Here is a 27,617-nt window from a genome sequence, read left to right on the forward strand (position 1 = left end):
GAGATAAGGCATAGAGACTGAACACTGAAGAAACTTTCCATGTGAGAGGCCACCTGACAAAACCAAAAGGATTTACTGACTCAAGGAGCAAGTGGGTGCAGTGGAGAAAACTGCAAACAGCAGACAGCACAGACAGCTATATCATTTCTTCATCATCCCACACAGAAAGTGTCTGGCTCGAGTCAGAGATTAGACAGGGAAGAAGAGACTGGAGGTGCCACTTGACTGCTCTGACAAAGAAAAGAACCATGAACCATGCTGACCTCTCCTATCCTACCTGCAACACAGGTGCAAAAAACAAGACCTATCCTTCCAGCCAGCATTTACTGGCATCCTCCGACCAGGGTCCTCTGCTCTGTTGTGTCCCCAACTCAAAGTGCAACATACACCAGGCAACAGACTGTGCATCAACAACGGCACCTGTGGCAGTAACTTTGAGGACTCTGCTCCGAGGCTTGACGGATACCTGAAGCACAAGGTAAGTTCTTAAAAGCCTGCTCTCCAAAATGCTATAAATCCTTTGGAGGAACTGATATCCTCCCTGATTCACTAATCAAAGCAGAGAGACCCTCCCAATTATTCTTATTGTGCTACCTGAAGAATGGTACAACAGTCCTCCTCATTCTAGGAATGAAGCTTTTCAATGAGATAGTTCATTTCAACAAGTTCCCACAAGAAAAGCCAGTAGAAAAAAGGATGCTGCTGGTTTATGCATTTGAGATTTATGTAAGTCACTGAAATAAAAACGAAATATTATTAGCTACTAAAGGAAATGGTTATGATGAAGATGAGGGGATAAGAAACCCACACAAATATGCCTTTTCTTTCAGTACCCTTGATAAAGAAAGCACTTTTCCTACAGCTGTGGGAAAGAAAACAAGACATAACAGTGAAAGTTAAAGTTACACGTCTTTTAGCTGTTATCAAAGAGAGCGATAGCACATGGACAAAATGCAGTCTGAGTGATTCCAAGTTCCAAACCAAAGAAATGCTGCAGGCATATTCATCATCAGCATCTGTATTCACTCCTGAATATTACGAACAGCAGTGAACACTGCTGAACCACTACTTTTGTCCCAGTAGCAACATTTAATTGCGTGAACTGCGTTCAGCCTTTATAGAAAGCATCAATAAGTTCACTCCTGTCATTGATATTCTCCCATTGATCCCCTCAGGTGACCCAATATTAAGTAGTTTCAGCGTGCAGCGCTGCTAGTTGACACAGAAATCCTGCCACACCTGGGAGCTTTCCATACCCTTAGTGAGTGGGTGGAACAAAGCACAGAGAGTGACCTTGTAACCCAGCATCTCTGCGGATCCATCAGGGAGCCACAAAAAGAGTAACTTACTCTCCGCCTCAGACTGGAATTCAGTCTATTTTCTTAGCATCATCTGGTCTTGGTTTATTTTCTCATTCTTTTGTTTGCCCACCTATGTTGTCTAACCACTTAGATGGCTTACACAACTATTGCAATATTCAAGTGCTCCACAAACAATTACTTACAATTTACATCTGTCATAGAGAAGGTGTTCGTGTTTTCATTCCACTTCCTTCAAGTTTTAAAACTACTGCCATGAAGGTATTAAATTTTTCACTCCAGACATTTTGGAAGTAGACATGCTTGGTGTGACAGCACAAGAAATGTCTCCATTACAATGACAAATTGCAGTCATTTTGTTCTTGTTTAATCTTACTTTTAACAAAACAATCACCTTGGTAAGAAAAACTGGAAAAAGTCATGAAAGCTCACAGCCTAAAAAGTGAAAGCTTTGGAATGCACTGGCAAGAGAAAACAAAGACCATAATATAAATAATGAGTAATCTTAATCACCAGCTATTTCTAATATCTTATCGTCTTAAGTACTTCTACCCTCCAGTAAATCAACAAATACTTAGTCACTTCTTTAAACTTACTGAAGTACAATAGATGAAATAACAAGAAATAACAAGAAAGCTATGGTTCAAGCTACCAACTAAAGTTCCATAATAATAATAATAATAATAATTAACAATAATAATAAATAATAATAATAATAATAATTTATTATTCAAAGCAGTAATAAAATCCCAGAAAACATTTTGACTGCCCTTCCAATTTTCCCCACAATAGTTATTTTCCTAAAAAAAGTTTCCCCATATAAGCTTAGAGTAGTTTAAAAAAAGTTAAAGCCCACAACCCCATCTAATTCAGGATACTCTTAAATTTCCCTGTCTAAACAGAAAAGTTGAAGGACTACTTTAGCCGAGTATCCCTTGATCTCAATGACAAGAGAAGCAGCAGATTTTCATTAGCCAGCAAAATAGCAATGCTGTTGGCCAAAAGGAGAACTTCCCACAAGTATTTATGGGTGCTCTTTGGGCAAGTGTTCAAACAGACTCCAGACAGACAACCATGAAGTGAGAAAACAGTGCAATACCATCCCACATTACTCTTTCCGCCTCTGTAATGCTCACGCTCAGCCCTCCTGAATTTTATCTTTCTTTTCCGTTGCACATTTTGCTTTTCCTGAGTTGCAGACTAAGTGTACTTGGCAGTGAAGTTCACAAGCAACACAATTATAAAACCTGCAGATTCTCACGTCAATGCTGTGTAAACATCACTGCCTAAACTTAAACCTGCAAATGACTGAAGAAAAGATTTTCAGAGATAATCAGCACTTTGTTGAATTCAACAGAAACTGCATAGTAACCTGTCTTCTGAACAAATCAGGTCACTCATGTTACCATACTTATCTTCTAGTAATTGCTTCTGAATATGCCCAGTGCGCATCTTTCCACCGCAACAGCCTGATACATGCTCTGCAGCAATGGTTTTCATTTTAGAATCTTGGCCAGTCATGAAGTGAATCAAATCGACAGCCCCTCTTGTGATACCAAGCTTTAGAAGTAACAAAACAGGTCCACTCCCATCAACTTCTATCAGCTAACCTTTGAAAAATGGCATCCCTAGTTATAGGGATTAGTATCTCTCATACTGAGAATAGGAATTAGGAGTAAAAATACAAAAGCAGCTGTAGCAGAAATAAGAATAGGCTGATGTGCAGCAGTATTAACAAATTGCTTCCAAACCTGCCTGTGGCCAGCACAGCTTTGGAGAATCTGTAACAGTGTGAGCTTTCATTCCATGGCTACTTACTTCCTTTGATATCAAGAGCGTGCTTAATGCTGCAAAGCACAAATCTGAACAAACTTTGCCTGCTTTGCTTACTGCTATCACCCACTGAAAGCTATCATGGGCATTTCTTGAAATGCACGTGAAGAGCCTGGACTCTGAGGGCAGTGATCTCAAGGCACTGAGCTGTGCAAGCGTTAACCACCAACACTAACCCCAGAACAGAGGCATGGAGATCAGAGATGTGTGCTTTCTTGGTGATTACAGTTACTGCATCAGAATTGGTGGTCTCTGAGGGAGGAAAAAAAAGTGTTGCTTGATTTTTAGCTTGGGATTATTTTTTTAAGAATTCATCAGCTTGCTTGCCCAGCAGTAAGGAAAATCCCACCTAAGGGTGCGAGTGAGACTCTGCTGGGTCAGATCAGATTTCAAAAATCTCTTTTCCAAAAATGGCAATAACAGGATGTCCAAGGTAAAGCAAGAACAGGGCAAAGAGATAAAATATTTCCTCCCTAACATTCACACAGCTTTCAAACATTTTCAGCTGAGTGGATTTCCTGAGTTTGATGTGGTTTGTCTAATCAGCAACCCCCCTTTCCCTCCCAGCAATGGATCTCTCCTCCAAATGTTTGTCCCGACTCCCCTGGAATTCATACAGACATTTTGCAGCCGTCACAGCTTTGGCAAGGAGTTGCCCAGGTATATAACCTGATGCACAAAGAACTGAATCTTTTTTGTTCCGATGCATGGAAGTAGAAACACATTACGCAGAGAGACTGTATTGGTGTTTTTTCCCTTCTACCTTTCTTCCCTGTAGTAAAAGCCAAGGGAGAGTTCAGCACAGCTCAGCCAGAAGACCCACCACAGAAGATCAGGTCTCCCTCTGCTCTCTTGCTTCCTTCCCCTCCGACACTATCAGGGACATATGTTTTTATCCCATTTATTACACATCCAGCTGCCTCGGCAATCCCATCGCCTCCTACCTCTCAATCCCCCTTTGCCCTCAAGGTCTTCCGTTATTCTGCCTTTGGGATTTGATGTTACCAAGCTTCAAGAAGTTCTGTTTCATGGAGCTCTCATCTGGGAAGCACACTCTATCTCCGTGCAGTAGAAGCCTTTAAATCCATTTCTTATGTTCCTTATGTGTTCTTCAGACTGTATCTCCCAAAGCTCTCAATTGGCTTCCCTGGTGTCTACCTCAAGCCACTTGCTCTCACCTACTAGGTGAGCAACTACCCCTTTTTGGCCTGGCAGACCACTTAGCAACTTTTAAGATCGGGGCAGTAGTCCCTCTCCCACCACATAAGGAGTCCAACCTCCTCCTGTGTTCACACAGGATAGCTTTCCTTAAGATCTTTGGTAGCTGTAGATGGCTGGGAAGTTTCAGATTTATTCCATATGACTGAAAATCTCTCTCTGCACAACGTAGTTCCTGATAGGGGCACCAGAAATGAAGTATCTGTAAAGGACTGGAGGGCCATGCACGTACAACGAGCCCCAGCTGCTTTCTGGGAAAGAGCGCACAGGCACAGAAACCATGGCACGCTCAGGAAGCGGTCTGGGCTTCCAGCCGGTGAAGAACATGAAGTCACTACGTCCACGGACTGCACTGAACAAGAAGTGGCAGTTACGGCAGCTATCAGCTGCTTCAAGTAGATCCTCTCTTGCTCTTTGAGCTAGCCAATGTTCTTCAGCAGCTGCACACAAGGAGTAAAACACTAGCTTTCAAAAAGACATATTTCATAAGGAGATGAGGTCTGTCCAGACACAAATGACAAACAGCCACATCACTCCTCTTTACCCACTAGCTAGCGTGGGAATAAAGCTCAGACACAGGAAAACTGCCTCTGTAGCAATGTCCTGCAGCTGTCAAAGAGCTGGCATGGGAACAAGTCAGGCCCAGGAAGAAGAGAGGTCCTACTGCAACCCTGGCCAACTGAGCAATTTCAGAGTCTCAACATGACAGCACAAAAGTGGGTGACCATAGAGATACTCTCTCGTTCCACTTTCTGGACAGCATTGCCTTGGACATTCACATGTTGTCTCTGCTGACCTGCGGGAAGTACAGTAGTATGTATGCTTTGATCCAGCAATACTGACTTAAGACCCAGTCTTGTGTGGGAAGCGTTGATGAATTACCTCTGGTAGACACTGAAATCACTCAACCAATTAACTGAGATTAGATTAGCTAGTAGGTTTGGAAAAATGCTATGAATAAGATGTGTGCAGCCGCACATGTTTTTACTCAATTACATGACAGTACTACATGTGTTACTTCAAGCATCAAGGCTACACCAACTCAGATAAGCAATCCCACCTAAAACAAAAAACAGAAACATACTTCCCACAAAAGTAAAACAACTTTGTACTAAGCCACAGTGGAATAAACCGACCAGAGATACAGTTTCTTCCCAACCCCAACTAACTTCAAAATCAATGCCTTAAAGAACAAGAATTCCCATTCTTACTTTTTCTAAAATCCACTGTTCCTACAGCCATTTTATTACTTGTACTAGTACACGATGATGCATTTCTTATCCAGATCCTGTCTCAGTAAAGTCTATAAGCTTAGACCAGTTTGAAACATGGTCTGTTTCCATTTAATTGAGGGCCAAGAAGGGTTAATATTAATGTAATTTACTGCTTTTCTGCCATTCACTAAATTGCACACACCTATGATATTTTCTCTGCAAACTAAGCACATCACATTTTTGCTCATACAGAATCCATCCTTCCTTGAGAGACAGGGTATGATTTTATTTGGGAGTAGATCAGAAAGCGGGTCTGAAGTAGGTGTGCAGACACACAGGTCTCTTCTACCACTACCTCTTCTTAGCAAGGAGTAAAAGAAGAAGAGCAGAGAACCAAGGCCCGAGCTCTGTGGGCCTCTTCCTAGAGGAAGCTTGATAGAGCTGGGTGTGGAAGAGCTTCTGAAGGACCTGTGAAGGACTGCTGCAGTGAGAGAACAAGAGCGAAGACAAACAAGTAAGGGAAAAATAACATTTTCAGAAGAGCCAGCTTGACAGTGGTAAAGGCTGTTAGCTGGAACAACCTAAAAGAGTACCAGTTTTAAGCAATCACTTGTCACACTGCTTCTTCCACCGCCTCCTGTAAAGTCATATCACATCAGCTCATCTCCAGGAACTGCCTGAAACACGGCCTATACACCACAATTCCTGTGGATCTGATGACATTCACCGAACTACTACTGCATCAAGCCAGTTCCTGCTGTACCACACCACAGTGGCGCTGAATGTCATGCCAGAATTTGCTCTTCCAGGTAAAAAAAAAGGCAAGAGAAGCTTAGAAGACAGGCGATGAGGGCCATAGCTGGGAAAAGTGGAAGGTACTGGAAAAGTGCAGCAGGGGAAATGTGCACGTCACAGTACACAACAGGGGAGAACACAGAGTTGCCAGAGTATAGTATAGTGACAAGGGAGGCTGGACACCAGTTTGTGATTTGAAGAACTAAGAAGATCTAACAAGGAAATGGTAAACACAAGATTACATAGACCATGGGACAGGCTCTCTAGTGACTGGGACTAGAGAAGTTATTTTTTAAAAGCATATTTCAGAGTCACAGCTCTAAATTCTGCTTGGAACCCATCTGAGACTGGCCCTTGCAGCTTAGCAGCGAAGAAGTCAAAGACTCTGCCTACAAAGAAGCCACCAGAACCTCTGTCTAGAGGTTTCCAGGGGCCTTCAAAAGGTGCAAGCTGTACTGGAAGCAACCTAGGATGGAAGCAACCTAGGATGGAACTGGGGGAAAGAAGCTCGAAGACATGGATGGAGTGTTATCCTTGAGCACAGAGATGAAGGGAGGAGGGCAATCACTAGTGCAATGGGATAAAAGACAAGTATTCTCTAAGGTGGAGTGGTAAATTCTTCAGATCGTTAAGTATTATAAGGGAGCAGGCAAGCAAGCAGAAGAGCAGGAATTTCAGGAAAAGACCTGACCAGGAATGAGAAAAAAATTGTGGAAGAGGAAAAGAAAGCAAGTTAGGGCACTAGAAGGCAAAAACGTTGTGCTGAATATTGTCATTCTCATTTGGAGTGGGGAGCAGTGAGACTATGGGCAACAAATACTGAAGAGGGCTTGAGGGCAAGTCACACACAACAAAGCATTTATCTCTGTGGTCATGGCGGGTGGTTAGAGCAGTTTCACTAGGAAGCGTACAAAACTGAAGGAAGGGAGAATCCATTTGTAACACAGGAGAGGTCAGACTGGTCCCAGATTTCTGGCAGGGTAAGAACAGCGGTACACTGTGGGGCGAGCCAGGGTAGACCTGGTGGAAGACAAGAGAGGGAAAGGAATAAGGAGCAAGTAAAAAGAGGACAGGGAGAAAAAAAACACCTGTCAGTGGAGGAAAAGACGTGGATATAAGGTAATATAAGGACAGCAGATGAGTTGTCATAAGTGATGCAACAGGTCGCAGAAAAAAAAAAAAAAAAGGGCAATGAATTGTGAGATTTGAGCCACTACGTACATAGTAAAACTTCAAATAGGTTTACACTGCATGATTTTCAACTATAGGAGTTGTGCTGGTCTGTGTTATACCATGGTCATCTAAATGTTTAGAAGTCTATTTTTAACATTCCTTTTAAAGAGTTTTCCTGGTAAGCAAGTTTATTGTGTTATGGTTTCTCAAGTCGCTTTGCAAGTTTAGGTAATATATTTGCTCCTTCCGTTCCTGCAGCTGGAAGTCTGATTTTAATGAGAGATTGCACATTTTGGTTAGCAGCTCAATCATTACATTCTTAAGCCTCTTTAAAATTCCTAGATGTATACAGTCCAGGACGGGTGATTTAGTGCTCATCGGTTTAGCAGAGAGAGAGACCAGAGACACTGCTTCAGAGAGATTTTACTGTTCTGAAGTTGGTTCCTAAGTGTACAGGGCTTGAAAGCAAAAAGATAGGAGGGGGGATTTACAAACCGACAACATGAAGGAGAGCTAAGGTTTGAATCGGATGCAGTCTATCCTCCACCTCCTTCCTGACTGTACAAATGAAAACAAAATGCCTCTATTTAAACTAACTTTCAAAGAATACTTGCTGCTACTATGGGCAGAAGCATGAAGAAGAAGCAGCTCTCCAACTAGTTTTAGTGACAGCTTCCATGGTACTCTACCACTTGATCAGTGGGGCTCTTTTTAAATGATTAGCAAGGGTGTAATTAAGGAAACTGAAGGAAGAAAGATAACTCAAAGATGAATGAGGCCTTTATTCAAAGTATCTCTGAGAAGGAGCAGAGACTGTAAGACAAGCAAAGATGAGGGTCCTGGTGGACAAGTTGAACGCAAGCCAGCATTGTGCCCTTGCGGCCAGCAGCATCCCGGGCTGTGTGAGGCAGAGGGCTGCCAGCAGGGCGAGGGACGGGATCCTTCCCCTCAGCTCCGCACCGGGGAGGCACTGCTGGAGGGCTGGGTCCAGTGCTGGGCTCCCCACTACGAGAGAGACACGGACATGTTGGAGCAAGTCCAACGAGCTAAGATGATTAAGGGATTGGAGCATCTGCCATATGAGGGGAGGCTGAGAGAGCTGGGATTGTTTAGCCTTGAGCAGAGAAGGCTCAGGGGGCTCTTATCAACGTGCATAAATACCCGATGAAGACAGCCGAAAAGCCACAGAGACTCTTTTCAGTGGTGCCCAATGTACAGGGCAATAGGAAAAAAATGAAATACAAGAAATTCCATGCAAAATAAGAAAAACAACTTTTACTGCAAGGGCGGTCAAACACAGGAACAGGTTGCCCAGAGAGGTTGTGGAGTCTGCATCTGTGGAGATATTCAAACCCAACCGAACATAGCCCTGAGCAACCTGTCCCAGGTTGTCCAACCCTTGCGTTGAGCAGGGGGGTTGGACTAGACTATCTCCAGAGGTCCTGGTCCACCCCACCTAGTCAGTGATTCTGTGATCCTTCTTCCCATGGAGCAAGGAACATTAAAGTTGCAAGAGCTCAATTCCTATCCAGGTCAAATCTCAGAAACAAGGGTCTGCTAAAACTCCATTTAATACAAATGCTGTAATTCTTCCTGACCTCAATCAGCCTCATCAAGTGATAAGATTACAAAATGGAAAAAAGGCATTTAATTTGATCAATACCTGTAGCTATTCCACTGACCTAATGCTTGGCCAGAGGGAGCTTGTGAAAACTGGATTAATGCGTATGACTACAGGATTTCATCCTCTGGAAATCACCGCTTAAATTTGCCATTCAACAAAACTGGAAATGTGTAGCATTAATGTCATCCCATTGCTAATGGGCATATTTACGTGGCATAAAACACACAAGGATAATTTGACCAATTGAGGCATGTGTGTAAGTGTAAATCCCTAGACTCTTACTCTGAACTGAGGGCGCCTGTACGAATTTGATGCCTCCTGCAGTGTAGATATAAGGAAAGCAATGAACTACTCCTTTCAGTCGATAGTGAAGAAGAGAAATTAATTAACCAAAACGGAGAAGTGTGAGTCTCAATATTTGCAGTTTAGTCAAAGGTCTCCTAGGTATGCAAATGTCCAATGTCTACCCACACCATTTAACACCTTCGCAGTTGGTGAAGTGGTAGGACTGATAAATAAGTTAATATCAGAGCTCTATGACACAATGGGGAACTGTGTCGGGAGACTCAGGACTATCATACAGCCAGCAGTGCTGCTGCAGGCAAGGACAAAAGAACAGTGACAGAGCAGAGATTAAAAGAACAAGAAAGCCCAGCACGTCCAGCAAGCGTGCACATTATGGCATCGCTGCAAAATGTTGTGTTGTAAAGGAAATGGATAGTAAAAGTGACAATTATTCCTCCCTAACGTTTTGATTTCTCTTTTTTAAGCTAGTCTTTGGCACAGTCCTCTGATAAGCTACAAAAACTGCAACTTATAAACTAATATAAACTTACACAACTAAAAAATATAAATAGGGAAGCTGCTTCACTTTTGTCCTCAAGTCAAATTAATAATTCAACAATCTGTCAATTCCTCTATTAGTCATAGCTCCCAATAACCTTATGAAACATGTAGTGATTAGCAAAGAGGTCAGAAATTTGTAAATGATGCAGCTCAGACATGTGATCTGGTTTCATAATTTGCACCCATGAACCACCTTGGCCAGCACAAAGCAGGACGTTTCCTGAATCCAAACACACCATGGGAGCAATAGGGACTTCAGTGTATCTGATCTGAGGTTTCATTTCTACATCATTTCAGCATCGAGCCAGCTGATCTGACAAAAGGTATTGAGCAAGAGACTGGAGAAAAGAAATAGCAGTCAGCACTTGGGTTACACTGGCAGCTAGATGGCAGGTTTTATTCTCCAAAAGTACTATCAAAGCCTGAGTCCAAAAAGGTCTTAGAGGCCAGAGTCTCCCAGGCATGAAAGAGCCTGTGTGGGCAGCTCACTCAAGACTAACAATCCCAGGCAGAATCCTTCTGATGAAGCCAAGGTTCCTGACACCACAAACATCATGTTTCAGTGATTTAGCAAGGGCTGTCAAACCCACGAACCGCTGCTGCTTCTGTAATTCACAGGGCACAGAACTGCCCTTCATCCAATGATTTGCCCCTCTTGCTTCCCAGCAGCCATCCTAGAGCAGGCCCTGTTATCTTCTTCTGGAAGCACTTTAGTCTGCTTAGCCCTTACTTCATTATCTTTCCCTATCTGAATGAAGGAGGAAGAAAGCTGAAGTTAATCCTTTGCCTGCTTGTGAAGTAGGCACCAAGTCTGTTACATTTATTGCTAAGCCATCTATAACTTTCTCTGACTATTTTCTCTTGAATAGTCCTATGACAAGACTGACTCAGAAATTATTTTGAGATAAGTTTTATCAGAACAGTTCAACCATTACCCTGTTACATCATTTGAAGAGACGGGCAGCATGAAGGATGCCTTTCCATCTCCGCATGAAATTTTGTGCTTTAGTAACTTTCAGTGATTGAGGTCAATACTGTCAAAATAGGATACCCAGAGTTCAGTTTTCTAAGTCAATTTAAGTAAAATAAGTCTAAAAAAACTTGGGCCTAGATTTCAGAGGTACTGAATGCATTCAGCTCTTGCAGCTCTGTAGCATATATAGCTAAAAAAACAGACTTTAAGGTACATAAAACATGGATATAGACTAAACTTCGGAAATGTTGGTTTAGTCAAAGATTTGAAACCAATCACAAAAGAAACCAGAGTCAGCTTGTGCAAATATTTTCTATGCATTTTTTCTTAGCACATTTATGCCACAGCAGTATAAAGCATCATGCACACAGCAAAGAATTATTGAGTTATGGCTTCATTGGGCACATTCTTCTCTCTCTAAATAAATTGTAAAAACTACCATTAATATTACATTGCAGTGGGGGATCCATGCCCACAAATGTCCCCTTTTTGAAGCATAATCCATAATGGATGCGCTTTTAATAAGCGCCTTAGACATTGCGGAAATGTCACCAGAAGTACTAATGGACTATTAAATGTCCATTATGAAATATACTGACTGCTTCCACATAGCTGTGCTAATGCTTATTTTCGTACATAATTTCTAGCCCTTGCAAGAGAGTGACACACACACACTTTGAATATTGCTCTGGTACCTCAGCTGGCTTCCTTCCTTCTGTAACTACTGTTTACAGCACTTGAAGGAGATGTGCTCCTTTAGAAAGAAATGAAAAGAAATCTAGGTCCCAGCAGGTAGAGCTTGTAATTGAATTATTCTAGCTTCCCCTTCAGTCTTCCAGATATCAAGCTACAGACATAACTACTGTTGGTTTTTTTTGGGGGGGGGGGGGTTGTTTTTTTTTTTTTTTTTTTTTATTTCCCCCCTCACTGTAGGCAAACCTAGACAATAAATTCACAGAATCATAGAATCGTTAAGGTTGGAAAAGACCTTTAAGATCATCAAGTGCAACTGTTAACCTATCACTGCCAAGTCCACCACTAAACCATGTCCTTAAACACCACATCTACTCATCTTTTAAATACCTCCAGGGATGGGGACTCAACCACTTCCCTGAGCAGCCTGTTCCAGTGCCTGACTACTCTTTCGGTGAAGAAGTTTTTCCTAATATCCAACCTAAACCTGCCCCGGCGCAACTTGAGGCTGTTTCCTCTCGTCCTATTGCTTGTTACTTGGGAGAAGAGACAGACCCCCACCTCGCTACAGCCTCCTTTCAGGTAGTTGCAGAGAGCAATAAGGTCTCCCCTCAGCCTTCTTTTTCTCCCGGCTAAACAACCCCAGCTCCCTCAGCCGCTCCTCATAAGACTTGTGCTCTAGACCCTTCAGAGTTGCATCAATTAGACAGTACAAACAAGCACTGCAGAAAACACTGACAAAACCACACTAAACTAGCACCTTACAAGAATTCCCATTATTAGTCTTTTCATTTTCTGCCTAGTTCCGAACTAGAGGACTAAAACATTATGCTTAAGCGACACAGGTGAGAAGAAAACCTCTTCTCTTTCCCTGTGGCCAAAATGCTTTGCCAGTTGTCTGCAAATTGAAAAACAAAGTAAGAGCTTCTCTTCCTTCCTCATCAGCATAATTCAGAGCATCTTTAAATGAAAATTGTAAGAATTTTCTTACAATTAAAGGCAAAGGCAGCAAAGGATTCAACATTTAGAAATTTCCCATGGTGCTGATCCTTAACATTTATAGCCTCTATTATATTAGTACCATGGTCACTTTACAATGATTTCCATCATTGTTGTGCATTTCTGTTATTCATTAGTAAAATGTGGTTTTACTGTTCTGCAATGCACAGAGTTGTCCTTCAGGATGGTCACAATGCGTTAGACTCCACTTCCCTCCAATTAATGAACAAACCCGAGAAATAAAACATAAAAACTGACGGATGCTCTAACCTACCTTGAGGTCAGAGACCTTACAGCACATCCACATGATGTAACACAACGTTGTGCAAGGACCTCAAGCTACTGCCAAGCCAACCTGGCATGCATGCACTGCAGCATGCCACGCTGGGGTAAGAGCTTGGTCCCAAAAGCAGGAGAGCCATGTCAGAGAGAATAAAGGTACCCATGAATCTACGAGCTCTGGCACAAGAGCCACAGATGAGCTCCTCCTTCCAAAGGCGGGTTCATCGTCACTATTTCATGCCTAGTGTATGCACTATATAACATCCTGCTCAAACTCACCACATCCAACTCGCAGGGTCGTTTGTGGCAACACCTGGCAGACAAAGAGTATGCAATTCAAATCGATTTTCTCTTCCTTCTGCCAGACAGATGAGCTCTCTTCTGCCTCATCTTGTTTTTCTCCCTAGTCTCAGGTACCCAGATACAAGGATTAAATAATTCTGAATATTGTACAGGAAAGTATCATCTAATAATTCATCTTTGCAATTAAATCCACTATAGGCTTGCAAACAGCTTCTATGAGCTGTCAGAATGTTCCCAGATTTGCTTGGAAAGACAAAAAGATTTTACGTTTAACTCAGCTTACAATTAAGTGGTTGGCAGTAACTGCCAGCAGAGTCCTGCAGAGGCCAATAAGCCTGAATTTAATAGAGGGGAAAAGAGAGAGTTAGTGAAAGGAGGCCGATCTTGTCACTTAAACTATGACAAATGAGGAGGATGAACTTAACAGCAGTTTTACGAGACACTAAAAGGAGCAATACAAGTGTAAACAAGAGGAGAAAGAAGCACATTACTGTAATAATACTAAAAAGAGAAAGTCCCAGCTCAGAGCTCAGCTATGTGAAGAGGAAGCAGCTTGATGTTTTTTTGTAGATCAATTTTGAAGCAGAATTCCATGGGTTATGCCTCTACATGGGTATACTATTTGGGTTACATTTAGCAATCGGGTCTTGTTATTTAGCAACACAGATGCAGGACTTGCTGATTCATACAAGCCAACCCAGAACACAAAGTGTTTGGGTTCTCTTTTCCTGTTAAAGTCTTTGTTATTTACTGCCTGCAAGATTGCACTGAAGTTCCAGCCAAAACTCATTTCTGCTGTTTCCAATGTACATTCCAAACACAAAAAACATGGCACTGTATCAAATGTTAAAGTAAGATCATTATCATCCAGCTGCCAAACAGTTCCTACAGGTTCAGAGGCAGAGAGTAACAGAAATCATGTACAGTGGTTCACCAGAATGAGCTGACAAGTGTTTTCATACTTGTAATATCACACTATAGTATGACAGCATAGCAGGAGACATGGTGGTCTACAGGACAAATAGAAGATTTTACCATGGAAGGAAAAGGATAGATAAGGCAGTGGCTCACAACCCCAGGGCTAACCAGAGAGGACAGCATGCAGAACTGCAGAACAGGCACCAAGACTCAGCACAGAAAGGGCGGAATAATCTTTTGCCAGCAGAATAAGCTAGTAGCCTCCAGGAATGTTACTCACAACCTAAGCATGGCAGAGTCTGAGGACCAAAGCTGAGGTCCTATTGTGCTATGCAGCATAAAACCACTGACCAGCCCATACAAAAATATCTGTCATTCATTTAGACAGATAAGGGAAAGGCAATGCAAATCTCAGAAGCAGAGGGAACTATACAATGCCAGTAGTTATTTTAGCTCCAGAATTTGAGAAACAGGTTTAGGTCAGAACAACACAACACAATATGAAGAAACTAAGGCAACAATACAAGGATAATTTTAATGAAATAGTGTAATTTAAGAAAACCTGTAAAGTTCTAAGGCAGCTGTAGGCAATAAAGCCAGGAAGGCCTTAGAATACAGATGTAAATGAGTCAGTTCAGTAATTTGGCAAATTTAAGGAAGTTCAGACTGAAAAGCTGAAAAGAATTCCACAGTCCAACCACCTTCAGGATTTGTTTGAATTTCTTGTATCTATTTAGCTGTTGCAGCTCTTTAAACTTTCCTAAACCCAAGGTGACCTTTAAAAAAAAAAAAAAACCAACCCAAAACAAAACCTGAAAAATTTGCCAGCACATACAAACATATTCTAAAACATGCTGTCCGGAACAAACAGTCTTCAGAACAGGGCACCAAATAGTCTCTATAATAAACCACGAGCAATTAGGCTGCTGGGAAACAAATTAGCTCATTTCATTTCAGCAGAGTAAAGGTGGCTGTCATGCTCCAGGGGTGATGTGAACTGTAGGGTCTTTTCCTGCATGAGCCTTACTGGAAGCCCACCAGTTTGTACCTGTCAGAGGGAACTGAGAGAGTTTCCAGGGCCTGGGAGGCAAAGCTTTGCACTGGCCTACTACAAATCACCAAAGTACTCCCTCCCTAGCCCGTGTACTCCCTTATAATGCCCCAGAGAGCCAGAACCCTCTGGTCCACCAGCGCATGCTCTCTTAGTCTTATCTGCTGCCTTCAAGTCTGCCCGTTCCATCCCGTTCCTCCTCGCTTCCTAAAACTAGAGAATTTGTAGAGTGAAAATTGATCAAGCTTGAGATAAAGCCAGCTTTTAAAATACAAAGGTAGAAATATAGAACACACACACGAATAAACAAAAATAAAACATAACTCTAATCTACGCCTCGCAACATAATCCTCTCCTAGGTGTTTTCACCACCACTCCTCTAAAATGCCTCTACTCAAATTTAAACGTGAAAGCCACATACCCACAATTCAGTTACTTCACCTTCTAATACACTTAGTCCTGCCATCTTGACCTAGGGAGTTCAAGACTAGAAGTGACTTTCAGCTTTTTTAGGCCCTCTTACATTGTTTTTGACCTAAGGTTTGGGTAGGCATGTGCTATCTAGAATCAGCTGTTTCAAAATGGGATAGCTGGAGTTACAAAAGTCCCCCAAAAAGCTGCAAAGAGAGACCTGTCTCAGGTTCTCATCTGTACCATTACTGTGCTTTGGGAAGTCTACAGACAGCTAAGCTCAGCTAGGAAGCGGTACGACTAGGACGGATGTGCAAAACATGCTTCCTGATACAGGATTTACAAAGTGCTGTAGAAGACTTAAAAATCCTATGAACAGTGAAGGTTACTATATTATTTATAAAAAAAAAGTAAACAGAGATGTAGCCCAAGAGGGGTAAAGAGGGGCCACGTCCTACACAATCTGTGCGCTCCATCCACACGGAAAGGCAGACGGAGCCAAGAAGAGAGCTCCGAGGACAAATGGGGGAGAGGGAGGGAAGCGATCGTCTCGCCTGAGAGAGAAACCAGCCCAGGGCTGCAGCACGGAGCAAGCCCTGGAAGGTGGAGACAGGGAACAAGTGTCTTCATCCCTAGGACTGCTGTGAAAAAGCAGCATTATGGAGTCAGAGCATTGTGGAGTTGACACTTGGTTTCCACAGCCCAGACAAGCCTCCAAAATCTTCTAGCAACTGATGAAATGAAGAGATCAATACCAGGTATATTCAGAAGTTTGCATTTGGTTAATTTTATGCTTTTGTTCTGTAGCTATTTCAAAGCTACTGATCAAGAATTTAAACTGTGATCTGCTAGAGAAATATTTTTTTTTTATTCTTTTTTTAAAATTTTGTTTAGTGGTCTGACAAGCAGAAGGTGCACTGTAATCTACAGGAAAAAACCCAAACCTAAATAAAATGCAGCTTTCAAACCCTCTCAACACCTGCAAACTGGGACAAGTTTGGAAACCTCCACTCTTGTGTGTCTAACTCTTTAGATGGGCTGACATGCCAGGCCTTAGGTATTAGGAAGAAAACTCAGTAGAAGCTGAAAGTCAGTGCCATGCTAAAAAAAAAAAATGACTTACAGAAGCAAGAGATTCCCACAACTCTAGAAAAACCTTAAGTGCCCTGGCACTTAACACTGATTTTCCCACTTAATTTTTTACCCCTTAACAGCTGCAGAGTGGTCATTGCGAACGAGCTATTGAGGGCTCTTCCTAGGCCAGATGTCTTGGATACTCATGGGTCATCTCCCCGACCGAGGCAGAAGGTCTCATCAGTGATGGCTGCTTCACGCTCTCCAGATATGGGCAACTCTGATCATTACTCAGTTTATCAACTGCAGGCAACAATGCCTCGTGCACTTCTAGACAGGCCAGACAACCTTTGTTAAATAAAGTTAGGTCTAGTAATCAATAATTTTGCCCCCAGGAACCTTTTCCTCTTCCATTTCCTCTCATGCTTCTTGCCTCTCCTCTGCCTTTTATTGGGGTTCTTGCATCTTCAGAGAGCACAATTTCTTTAGATTAGCTAAAGACAGGATTATCTCAGAATAAACTGACCTCCTAGTATCACTTTATTTGAATTACTGGATCTTTAACTGTTTATCATAAAACAACATTCAAATATTTTGAGATCTTAACTGAATAAAGACAGTTCTGTCAGTGAAAATATTTACAGTAGCCTCACTAATTGAGACTGATTTCAGTTTCCTGAAACTCATTATGGCAAGCTGGGCACTGCTGCGAAAGGAAAACAAATAGGAGATGAATGAAAACAAACATGTAGAAACACAAACAACTGATTAGAGTGACACTAATCGCTACAAAAAAATCTGTCAAAAACATCCCTCTGACTGGCATCTGTCAAAACATCTCAGCAGTTCATCATCACACAGCCACTGTTCAGATGGAGACAGAATGTGCAACAGCCAGCACTGCAAATCTCACACAGCTCTGAGTTTCTAAGTGAATTATTCTGTATCTTAGAGCACCCCAGACATGGCTCGTTTCACAGCATTTCTCTCCTCTTCCTCCCGGATGGCCTGGAACCATCACTGTTCATCACCTCCTCCTCAGAGGGTGCAATGCCTGGCAGTTAATTATGCAGAATGAAGCGCTGCTTACCCTCTGCGTTTTCTGTCCAACAACCCACAAGAGATGGTAAAACACTGGAAATCAAGTCTATTAATACGAAGAGAAAAAAAAAAAATCTAAACTATTATCCCTATTTCCTCTCATTTCCTGTCTAGACATGGTTTAGGGGTCCCCCAGTTATAGCAAATCCTAATAATGCAGTACCGAAGAACGAAGAACCTGCTTCTTGGAGAAGAGACAGAGGAGACAGGCACTTCAAACCTTCCCCCCACACCTTCATGAGGAGCAGATGCCAGCCCTGGGAGGAGTGAAGCAGAACAGTTCATCCTTTCACCTTAGAAAATATGACACTATTGCTTTCCTGCTAAAATACCCTCCTTACTGAGCACAGGTGGAAAATTTTGCTGGCTGAGCAGGACAGATCTTCTGCCAGGACACCATGGCACAGCAAGGCCAACTACTTCTTTACAGATATGTCTACTCAGCCAAGTTTCTTTACCCCTGACAGATGAGGAAACCCCTATGTAAAATGAGCAGTCACAGAGCAGAAGTAAACAAGCCTAGCATTTATAAACTGTTTGGTATCCTGTTGTTCCATAAATAGTTATTATTACCCAGGAGATCAGATCTGTCCAGAGGAGAAGAAATGCCTGGTGTATGTGCTGACTAAAATCCCCAACAAGGAGGGGGGAAAAAAAAAAAAAAAGGAGAAAGTTTGTGGTTTTCTTATTTTAGTTTTCTTTGCTTAAACCAGGACCTGTAAGCATACTTTGCCTCCTTCAAATTCTGGACATCCTTTTTCAACCATTCCAAGGAACAAGAAGTCCAGTGAGGATGGACTGAGTGCTGGCCTGTTAAGCAGAGCCTTGGGACCAGCATCTTCCTCTGCAGATGCCTAAACTCCACAGACACTAAGAAACAAATCAAAAGCAAAAGCTGGCCACCACTGGCTCTAAGGAATTGTCTGTTTTGCCACAGCTTGCATTAAGACTGCCTGGAGCTGGATACTGTAGCTTTAAATACCTACCCATCCATCAGGTTACACATTTACAAACAAATTCTTAAAATATGAACAAAACTTGCAGAGCAGATATATGCTGTGCTGCTTATCCCTAATTCCAAAGTTGGTCCTTTCTTTCCCAGATGGAGCCGGAGACTCTCCCACCACAACAGCTGCTGTCCTACGGACTTGCTCACCCTGCAGGTTCGGGGCCACCAGTGCCTGACCAGCCCAGGACATCACAGACCCCAATGGTGGCCGCAGGGACAGGGATAGCCATCATGTCCCGAGCAGCTTTCCCTTGCCTTTCATTTTCAGGTTATTTAACACTGTTCCACCCTTCCTGAAGCATTCATAGGAACTGTTTATATTTGGAACAGCTCATCCACAGGCAAGTCTTCTGTCTCAGTGTGAAAAATCCAAGTCCAAAAATGAACACCTCAGGTGGCTAATACAGCATCACCTTCCATTAAAGACAGCAGAGATTCCATAACAGAGGCCGGCTCAAAGTAAAAGCAGATGCACACATGCCTTTTCATTTAGGAGGGCAATAGGTAAAGCCTTGTGGTTTTGTGCACAGGCATATTTACATATTATACTGGTTTCAGGGTCTCTGAGACCCCACAGAAGGTGACAAATATTTTTAATCTGTTTCATTCCTAGAGAAATTATTTCATTTCTCAGAAATCTCTTTATTACACTGACATCACTTTCAGCAGTGCAATTCTACATCTATTCCTAGGTATGCCCTGGTGTAAACATGAACCTAGGCTGGCACAGCTGATAAACAGATTAGAAACATCCTAAAATTGGTGTGACACAAATATCAATTTAGAAAGGGGAAACCATAGAAACCTCTAAAATATTTTTTTTTCCTCTTTTTTCCAAGAACAGTACCAGACGTGTTATTTGAAATGTACACAATTCTGAAGCTTACATCAGTTGTTTAAGCTTGGAAGAATAACAAATTAGCATGGCAAATGAAATGATTTTCAGGAAAATCACAATGAAACACTTCTTTTAAGAAGCTGGACACAGTTTTTCTCATTTACAAGCTGGACACTGAAGTAAGCTACAGCCCTGACTCACACACAGAAAGTTCCTGTGGAAGTAAATCAATGACTCAAAGTGCTTCAGGAAAGAAAAAGACATAATCATTCTTAAAGGAAACAACTTTTTTTTCAGAAATTTAGCAAAATAGAAGCAGAATTAAAAAAACACAGTGAGTAATACTAGTGAAATATGTGATCCCATTGCAGTCAGCTTCACTGCAGTATGTGGTTATGCACTTGCCTTGGTTTCCAGCATTACAGGTGATTTGGGTTGGGTTGAACCAGTGAGCAAGAGTCCTTGGGAAACTACCAGAACTTCACCAAGCTACTGTGATCCCTGACACTATTACAACAGCATTGCTTCTGTAGTATTTAGCAATTAATTTATGGATTTTATTTTGCTGCATAGTTAGCTCAGAATTATAGCAAAAGGTAGCAAGGAAATAATTGCCAAAGGAGCTTACGCTGTTCACACTGCAGCGGAGTCAGAGCTTCTACAATATTATCTGAAAAACATTCTCAAGTGACTTTTCACATTGCTACAAAGAGAATTTTTAATCTTTCCAGTTTTTACCTTCATTTGCCTAATGTAGAGTTGGAGGGTTCCCCAGACTGTTTCTAATTTGGCCTAATAATCTTGCATAAATTTCCAGACTTGCTTTTCATCCATATTCTCAGCCAATGTACGTTGGCTCAGTGACAGCATTTGCATGCGCTGACACTCCTGAAATGTTTCAATAATAGAACAAAGTGTGACAGTAAGAGAGGAGGAGGGAAAGATACAAAAGGAAAATAAATTGACTTGAAATCTACCCAAAGATAGGAAACTTGATGAAAACCACCAGTAGGGAGTTCAGAAGGAACAATTATCCACTCTTGAACACAATTCAGAAAACTCTGAGGGAAGCTGCATGCTTTTCTACGGCAAGAGGAAATCACTGGTGACATACGAAGCCTCAGAGATACCAGGGAACTTCTTGGGGCTCTGGGGAGATGATGGGCTGGACCAATAAAGATGAACCTTCAGAGAGTCAAAGTCAGAGTTTTAATGAAAAGAGAGATACCCAAAACCACTTTCTTAGGGGGATTTGAGGAAAAGAAAAGAATGTAAGACGTGCATATCAAAAACCACAGCGATATTACATACACTGCTTAACTTTCATGCTCACTGATAGTTTTCATTTGTTTCATTTCACGCTCACTGATATTTTCATTCACTCAAATGCATTTAGATCCTCAAGCAATCTTTGCTGCAAGATTCTTCCTGAAAGTTAAACATTCTTATGGGTATAGCTTTAGAGCAGATGGGCCACAGCAACGGAGCCCAAACACACATGCACAATAAAATATGCTTATTTGGTGGCACGGATTAAGTTTATTGTCTCTGTTACAGTCACCGTGCTCACGCAAATACAGTTATTTATTTGTACATTTGCGAAGCTGTCCTTTTTATTTTGGTTAAAGTTCACAAGTTAGAAATAACTGTAGTATTCTGGAAAAAAAAAGCAAAACAAAACCCCCGTCCTGTTCCCACTCTGGCACAAGATGCAGTGTACTCATACTGGAGCGAGAGCACATATGCTTTGCACCTTTTTCGAAGCCAGAAAGGCACACGCTCAGTAAGGTCCATGTGCCCATATTCCAGCTTTCATCTAACAGTCTCACTTAATTCAGAAGTCACGAAAACAAATACGAAGACAAACTTTTCAGTCACAAAGCCAGCACATCACATGAATTCACATACTTTTTTTTTTTTTTAAACTCTTGAGAGAGGTTAAGCGTGAAAGAGTTCAGCTCCAAAAATGGCTCTGATGTAGAATCTACTGTCACAATCAGCACACGGGAATGCATATACTACTTTGCACATTTTTTTGAAGGTTAAAAAGTCAACATGGGATAGAGAGAACACCCTGAATGAACTGAAGGTGAAACCAGATCCCTACCTCCTGAGCAACAGCTGCCCATACCTCTGTCCTGGTGCCCAAGCTGGCTTACGGATTTTTTGCAGTCCCATCACCTTAGCTCTTCATTCCCGAGCTGCACCCTTGGCGGGGTTTGTATAATGATTTGGTAATCCCATAAACTGGACCAGTGAACTGATCTGGATTAAAAATACTCTTGCACAAAACGAGTTGATGGATGGGGAAGGGAAAACTCATGCTTGGACCTAAGGATTATTTTACTTACCCAGTTTATTGCACTGTCCGCAAGCAGTTTATGCTAGCTCAGGTAATGGAGCAGCACAAGGGGCAGCATGAACTCCTTAAGCTAACAGTACCATGTAGAAAAGGGGATGCAGACACAGAACCCAAGCCTTTTTTTTTTTTTTTTAAATCTACTCTTACGTTACGCCACATCTATTTCAACCAGCAGCATGCACATCTTCAGAGGCTGCCAAAAGTGAAGAAATGAGCTGTTGCCATTGAAGTTTGTTTTGAAGTACGAGCTCCAGCTGGTCAATCGGTGCTATGAATTTAAGAGCTAGCAGTGAAGTTCTGCGTACACAGTTTCATCTGTTCATCCCTAGAATTATGTTGCCAATCATTGCTCTCTACAAAAAAAAAAAAAAAATGAACGCAGGGAATCTGTCGTGGAGAAATTAGTTATTCGATCACACTTTAAACGGAGCTTTGACTACTACCACTTTGGTACCAGAGGTTTGCAACACCCTGAACATGAGTTATCCAATGTTGCCTCTTAATCCCAGCTTCTTCCTGCAGACGAGGCAGGTGGAAGGGACTGAAGCAGTCAGGGGGTGGTGAAGGGCAATCCAATTGCCCCAGTTACAAACAGCAACAACAGCTCAGACAACAATTCCAGTTTGAACATTAAAAGCAAATGTCTCCTAACAGACTGTGCTGTATGTTCACTAAAGGACAGCCAGCTGTGACAAAATATTTTGTGAGATAACCCACTTTTCTCCTTTAGGCAGAAGTATGAGAGATTTAAGTCTCCCAAATGAGCACGCGGCAATAAAAACAAACATAGGAATTATCAAAGGAACATATAATGGGACCTTTTGTATACTCTGACCCAATTCTGTCATTCAAAATTGACATTAATACATATTTTTAAAAATCATCCTCTTTGTAAGTAGCTTCAAATTGTATATAATACCCAACACACTAACTGCAGAGATGAAAAAGTGAGAAAATCTTCATTCCAGAACCAAAATCTAAGGGAGAAAAAAGGCACTACTTCATAAAAATCCCAAGGAAAGAAAGGTAGAGCAGTGCAAAAAGACTCCCTTTGCCAGCAGTGACAGTGGGTCAGCAGCTGTCCGCATCAGCAGATAAATTACTGGAAAAGCCACAGAGCTCTGGGTGGGGAGGTGCTGCCCAGACACCTGAAGTGATGAGAGAAGCGTGCGTGCTTTGGCTCGCATGTTTGTTTAGCCTGGGTTTTAGAAAACATGGAGTAAGGAGGTGACAGGAGGTAAACATGAGCAGCAGCATGCTCTGATGCCCCGGGGCACAGCCAGGCACTGAACAGCTTGGAGCAATGGGAAACATCAACTGTTTAACCAACCAGGGCACCGTCAATTCCTCTTTTATCCCTCCTTTCCCCTCCTGTGAGTCCTGAAGTCCTTTAGCCAGAGTTAACCAAGGAACTGAGGGAAGCTAATGATGTTCAGTCCTGCCCAGGAGAAAATACACCTGCATCAACTTGGCCCTGCAAATTCAAACCTCAATAATGCAACAACAAATATTTCCTTCTTTGCTGTGGGGACAGGTAGAATAAGCAAGATACAGGATCTGAGGGGAGTCGTGATAGACCCCAGGTCACTCTTCCGGCACCTCCAAACACCCTTTTGGGCACTGGCACATACAAATTTCCTTACAGAGCTGTAATTACAGCAGTTACTGGGACCCCAAATGAAACTCGGAGCTGTGAAACAATCTGCCACCATCGCACACTATTCCTGAATGCACAAGAACAGAGCAAGAGACTCAAAGAAGGGACAGGGGTTTGAGTACTCCTCATTCCTAGAACAAGAGTAATCTCATTATGAAGGAAAGTGGAAAGTCTTTCTCACAGCAGCGTCTGGAACACAAGGGACCCCGACTTCAGTGGGAGCCTCTAGAAGTGTCTACTCTTTCCTTGGATGTGAGCTGCTTTGACAGTTCAAATTAACAAAATGAACTACTACAGTGTCTTTCAAAATGAGATGTACATTATACATATAGTTAGAAGACAAAAAACCCCCTACTATCAATAATTAATTCAGCATATATATACAATTTTATATATCTTAAAAAATTAAGAGATACTACCCACCGCACCCAAAGAGACCACAAAATATGCAGCAGATGGATCACGCTACAGTCAGGGAATAGTTTCGAATTCCCATAGCAATCCTCAGTGGCAAACTAATTATCCAGCCTATTTCTTCAGTGAACTCTCATGAACCATGTGAAGCTGCCATCCTTTGGCTTCCTCTGCTCTCCTTAAATAGTTAATCACAAAGGAAGCAGCCATCACCTGCGCTGACAGCCTCTAAGCACCGAGCTCAGGCCCTGTCACTTCAGTACAAGTCCATGCTGTGTACAGCAGTAATTCATTAGGCACCAAGGCAGCCAAACATGAATAAATTCAGTTCTAAGCAGAGGGTTAAGAACTCTCTTTTTCAAATATTTTTTTTTATGAATATCTAAGTAAGAAAGCAAGAAAGTGCAGAATGGAAAGATGCTCTTGTGTGCTTAGTATAAGAGGCACAGCTTCCTAGAAGGGGATATGGAAACGAACAGGGAAGTATTTGGGATGAGGGGACCACATATTGAAATCGTCTTGATCCCTATTAAAGCCCTTGCTAAAGCTCCCATTCCACCTCAAGCACCCATCGCCCATTTCCATGTAGGAATTTTTTTTTGCATGTAAGAATGCTTCTTTCCCAAAGTATAAAAGCCGCATAAACTATACCTGCAAGACAGCAATGGCAGAGAAAATTTTGCCAAGCTCTGGTGTCACGGAGACAGGAGTCCACCCTGTACACTGTAGAGAAAGGCCTTCTGGAGCTGTCCTAGCTATACACGACTGGCCTGTGGAAGGGGAGGAATGCACGGGAGTCTATGACCTACAATATCAAGGGGGAACTAAACATCAGAAAAACACAAAAGAATGACTTGAGAGAAAGCCACTGAAATTGCTATGTCTGGCATAAATCTGTGCCATGTATTCTCCACTGACATGAAAGCTTCAAAAATGTTGAACTTTATGTACAAAGAATCAATTCAGCACAAAAATATAAATGCAGGGGAGTTTACAGGAGAGCTGGATTTCCTCATAATGGAAAGCACGCTGCTATAGTGAAAAATAACCAAAAGAAAAAAGTGAAGAAAGTGGCAGTTGCTAATTGATAGAAAGTTTGCACCAGAATAATCAAAGCAAACCAAACTGATTTTGTTTCTGAACTGACTTAACAAAGAAGTTTGTGATTCATGTATATAAGGCTATTCCTTAGCACCAATTCACTAGAAAGAGATGTTTATGATCATATCACTGGTGCTAAAAAATAGTCTTACGTATCTGAATCACAAATGGTAAATTCACTAGTGTAGTCACAACACCTATAGATTTGTTGTATATTGAACTTCCCCTTTGCCCCTTATTCTGAAATCTTTTCAGATACTCTTTATCTTTCTTTAAATAAGTTTTTCCCATGTTCTCTTACCAAACACAGATTCACAAGTCTGCAGGCTGCAGACATTCCCTCTCTATTTACCGCCTCCTCTAATTTCTAGTATTAGCTGCCAGCTTACAAGAGCTTGTGGTTGGAAAATTGTCAGTAGCTGAACTGTCCCGGGCTGGCATGTCAGCCGCAAACCGTGGGCAGAGGTCTCCTTTCTCATTTGATAAAGAATAAGGCATAGAAAAAGAAAGAGAACTGGACACAGGCAGCATCATTTCCACAGTAAGGCCAGACATGCAGGAGACTGCAGTGTTACCACTGCAAACACAAGTTAGTGCCTTCTACAAAAAGGTCAAAGCATTAGCTCCAGACTTGTAGGTGACCTCAGACCTACTAAAAATAGTCTAATTCACTGAACAAAGACCTACTGATTCCGTTTTACCGAAGACACTTGTCATTTTCTTCGTATCATTCTGAAAGCAGTAACCTTACTTCAGGCTCTTTGAGTCATTATCTACTGCTGGGAGATTTACAAGAGGCAGAATCATATTGCCCTGGAAAGTGAAAAATCAGAATACTCCTTCAGTTACAGTGAATGCAGATGGAGCCCAGCTAGCTAGCTCCTCCACTGAGATGCAATACTGAGATCATGCATCCATTTCCCATGGTGGGGAGCCACTGTCATGATTCAGATTACAGCATGTTTTTCTGAAGCTATGCCAGTCTGCCTTTAAGGCATAATAATTAAAAAACCCAGAACCAAACAAAACAAAAAAGCAGGCATAGGCACAATGGATTAGACCAAATGTCCATTTAGCCTCATACTCGATGTCTGTGTCCATTGGCCAGTATTTCAGTAAAAAGCCTACAAAACAGGGTATATATAAAGCTACAATCTTCCCTCAACATCCATTTAGGTTCCAGGCTCTGCAACTTCGAGATTTCCTTGCCTGTTTCTGAATCCTTACGGTCAATAGAACCTGACTGCCAATCTTTTTTTGTTTGGTTGGTTTTTATATCTTTTGCCCACTATGGAAAGTTAGGGACATGGTTTAGAGGTGGACCTGGCAGTTAGGTTAGTGGTTGGACTCAATGATCTCAGAGGTCTTTTCCAACCTGAATGATTCTATGATTCTATGATAACTCCTTCTCAGAATAATGTAACTGGAAATAGCATGAAATAGCACTTCCTTTTATTTTAAACCTGGTGCACAATATTCCCATTTAATACCTCTGAATCTTGTACTGAGAGAAGCAACCACCTAAACATCTTCTCTATGCCATTCACTATTTTACCCACACTTGTGAGTACCATATGCCCTCTGCTTGCTTTACCTCAAACTGAAAAGTCTAAGTGTATTCAATCTTTCTGAGCATGGAAATGGCTCAATGTTTTTGTTTATTCTTGATTACCACTATATATACCTAATTCTTCTAGATCTGTTTCAAAATTAGTTGAAGAGAATTACACGTTATTGAAGATGGAGGCTCAAGGGGTATTTATACAGTGGCATAACATATTCTTGGATTTTCTGCATTTGTCTCCTAATATGTCCATGGTCTTTTAACCATCACTGGTCAGTAAGTTGCAGAACCATCCATGCTAATGCCAAGATCTCTTTCTGGATTTGCAAGGCATAACTGAGACCATCATTAGGTGCATACTGTCAGATCAATCTTCTCAACAAACACTACCTTACATCTATCAGAACTGAATTTGGCCTGCTAGTTTGTTGCCCCATCACTTAGTGCTGTGAGATCCCTCTGACATTCCTCACAGTCAGCTTTTGGTCTTGCTACCTGGAAAAATGTGTCAGCGCTTTATTATTCATCCTCTGTTCCAGATAGTTTACGAGCACTTGGAACAGCAGAGATCCCAGCACGCATTCTCCAGAGGACTCCAGGGGTAACAGCCCTGTACTGTCCAATCTTCGTTTTTTTCATAGTTTCCAATCTTTACCTAGTCACTACCTAACCACTACAGGATTACATCAGTTTAATTTCCCAAAAGTCTTTGAAACACCAAGTGATTGGTTGGGTTTTTTGCCCTTTTTTTTTTTTTTAAAAAAAAGGAAATCCAGACATAGTGTATTAGTTAAATCACTTTTTTCAAGTGCCCATCCAGTCTTTCAAACAACATGAACAGATTT

At 41.8% G+C, this 27,617-nt stretch overlaps 1 protein-coding gene across 4 annotated transcripts in view; it reads right to left on the minus strand.

Annotated features, from left to right (window-relative positions):
• Window positions 1–27,617, minus strand: part of ST3GAL3 (ST3 beta-galactoside alpha-2,3-sialyltransferase 3) — a 184,685-nt gene that overhangs the window by 82,229 nt on the left and 74,839 nt on the right. The gene's annotated exons all lie outside the window — the stretch shown is intronic.

This window comes from Platalea leucorodia, assembly GCF_965183815.1.
Source record: "Platalea leucorodia genome assembly, chromosome: 5".
In the NCBI taxonomy this organism is placed as follows: domain Eukaryota; kingdom Metazoa; phylum Chordata; class Aves; order Pelecaniformes; family Threskiornithidae; genus Platalea; species Platalea leucorodia.